This window comes from Perna viridis, chromosome 1, assembly GCF_037379345.1.
Source record: "Perna viridis isolate PV_CMFRI_1.1 ecotype Kerala chromosome 1, ASM3737934v1, whole genome shotgun sequence".
Lineage (NCBI taxonomy): Eukaryota > Metazoa > Mollusca > Bivalvia > Mytilida > Mytilidae > Perna > Perna viridis.
Genome location: NC_142445.1, coordinates 26,512,936 through 26,516,306, shown reverse-complemented (window position 1 = coordinate 26,516,306; position 3,371 = coordinate 26,512,936).

Genomic DNA, 3,371 nt, shown 5'->3' with positions numbered 1-3,371 from the left:
CTTAATGTAATATTTTTATGATTCCTATGATGTCTTTAGTACCAACATGAATTCATTACTTGCATACTATTTTCTATTTTCTTTACACATATTTTTCTCAAGACCACTTCTTCACATTACAGGGAATGTTTGCATAAGAATTACATTTGTCAGGACCGTGTTTAGAATTAGATAATCTCCCTTTCTTCACTACCGCCTGCTGGCCCCAGCTAACATTGGTAGTTGAAAAATGCATGAAAGATTCTGCAGTTATTATAATCACCTGCCATCCCCTCCCCCCCAAAAAAAACAAAAAAAACGAAGTTTTAGGGTGTAACTAGTCTGTCTGACCGAAATATTTTCTAAGCAGCTTGCAGCATCGTTATGAAAATTTGCGGTATGTAATACTTATATAACCACATGGAGATGCGCATACTGTCAGGAATTTATGTTTGGGCAAAAATTGTAGAAATGGTGGCAGTTAGACTTAAGCGTCGTCCGCAGTTCTTCCTCAACAACTGCTGAATTGTTATGAAACTTAATGGGATATTTATGTTCGGACAAAAATCGTGGAAATGATGACCGTTGGAACTTAGGCATTCCAGTTTTCATCAGAACTTGGTTTGATGTGTTGTCCACAACTCCTCCACATAACAACTTACGGGATTGTTATGAGACTCAATGGACTGTCAGATTACCGTACTGGGATGTGCATATTGTCAGGAATTAGTCATATCTGATATTGTGTTGTCAACAACAACAAAAATTGTACTGATTATTGTTTGGAGTCGGGTGTTTTAGAAATGACTGCAAATTGTACGTCAAAAGTGCTTTGTCTATATCCACCATAAAATAGTGTCCAATATAAAGCGCATGTCCACATTGGTCCCCTAATGTACAGGGTTCAGCATGCTGCGGGGGTACAATCCTGTTAGAGGGCAATGTCTAGTTAACTGAGAGCTAAAATATCAGTTTTATTTTCTTAGAAATTTACCGTCTAATATACAATTAAGAAATGATACTTTAAATATTTAGTCATGTTTTCTTATATTCGAGAAGACGGCTTAAATTGCAAAAGTAAAAAAAAATATGAGCCGTGAAAATCGACATATATATTACTCATCTAGCCTGCCTTCAACTGCTTAAGTAAATTTAAAGGTTAGTTCATCCTGATAAATGCATTTCAAGTGTCTGTTTTCTTCTGAATGGGAAGCAATTTAAATTAAAAGTATAGAGTAGTCAAGTGGCGTAATTTAAGAAGGGAAATTGGTGAAAAATTCACAAACATAGGTATCATATTATCTCAGATGAGCGACATAGATTGGGTCTTCTTAGTGCGGCACTTCCCACTTAAGGGGCTTTTCCTTTCCTGCTATGAATGACTTTTGGCGACCGCTTATGCATCAATTGACCAAACCAGACAAAACATTTCTCTTAATTGGTGTAAAGTTTGTAAATAGTTTAAAAATAAATAAGTCTATATTGTAATTTATCTATAGTATCCATACTCCAACGATCCTCGTTCTCCGACAAATTTTACACATACGAGGATGGGTAAACACACCAGACGACAGCATCGCGCACTTCGTAAAAGAACAAACGCTTCATATTGTTGTTACCAGTTGCTTGCTTATCCTTGAAACATTCAATTTTCACACGCGTTATCTCCACGCAGCTTGCGAAGCACAATAAATAAAATGGGAGATAAAAAGCAAGTCATAATATAACAATTGTGCATGATTCTATATATTCTAAAGACTATCACGAACAAATAAATATAGTTACTATCCTTTGGTTACCTTAATTTATATGGAACTGTAGGTAAAACTGTCATATTATTCGTTTCATTTATTCTGAAAAATTCCACAGAGATTGGAATCTAGAAACAATTGATTACGACTCTAAGCTGCTTAGTATCATGAAAGCATTGCCTCTAGAGGAAGCGTCGCATTTCAAACGCTGTTAATACAATATATCAGAAATAATAAATTTTGTTTCAATAGAAAAATGAAGACATATCAATATTGAAACATCTTCGTGGGTTTCGTTGTACAAAGAATTTCTCTGATTAGGATGTTCAGATATATAATTCATAATGCACTTTATGATACTAAATAATTTATGACAAAGATGGAAAATAAACAATTATTTGCAATATGTTGTGCTAAGTATTGTTCGTGTGAGAGAAAAAAATGCCGGATCGAAGGTGTCACTGAGAACATAACATGATCCACAGCGTCTAACTCAGTCATGCTCAGATGGCTGAACGGCTTGCTGGGGTTTCAATTTATTGATAATCCCGTTCAAATCAGGTCGCATTGTGGTTGGTCTTTTATTTTAGACTCTGAACGTCGTGGATTGTCCATAACATATTCAAGCTCAACCGAGTTATCATGCCGCCATGCATACAACATCAGATCTAAAGGAATGAACACGACATATGTTGACAAATTATAAAATAAGCCCATTGTTTCTTGCCAAATGAATGCCACTAAAACAATTTTTAAGATAGAAAACATGTCTTTACTTGAAACGAGGCATGAATCATATCCGTTTAGCGTTTTCCAATGCATAAGAACGTTAGTTCCTATACAATTTTACGCCAAAATATCACGTATTGTACTTAGTAGTTCTTGAATAATATCATACCCAATATGTCATGTGGGAGAAATTGGCAAAGTGTTCCATGTAAGGGACAGCATGTGTCTTTCCGGTTTTGAAACAGGGAAACAGGAACAGTTTGTGGTTGGTTTTGTATAACTATTAATAATTGGTAGATTATATCAGAAGCTTACGTCATCTGTGCAATAAAAATCAGCTTGAATAAGATATATATATAAGATGAAAGAAGATATGTAATTGTCATGAAATGCCATTTGGTACTATCTGATTTTGAAATCAGACAATGCCTCTTCAACTGTTATTTAAAAGAATTTGAAGTTGAAAATTTGACGCACATTTTTCAGTGTCTAAGGTTGTATAGTTACAATGTAGGAACTTTAGAAAGGAGACCAACGGTCTTTCCTAGTTTTTTTTTCTCAAAATCACTTCAAATGGATAGATTCCTATCCATATCCATTATATGCATATCTAACATTGTAGAATTATTACAGAGTAATCCAGGGAACCAAGATTCTAGGGGAAAACAGAAGAATGTAATCCAGGGACAAAGACCGGACATGGAAACCAGACACGTATAACAAAGAACATAAAACAACCAAAATAATACATACAAAGTAACAAAAGTAAATGAGCAACTTGGGCTCCACTAAAAACTATGAGCATGGAACAGGTGCACCGGTAGGGTAAGCGTCTTTTGCTTTTCTAGAAACACCCGCGGAGTTGCTTATAAAAAGTAGAGGTTTTTTAGGTAACAATTTCATTCAACTTTT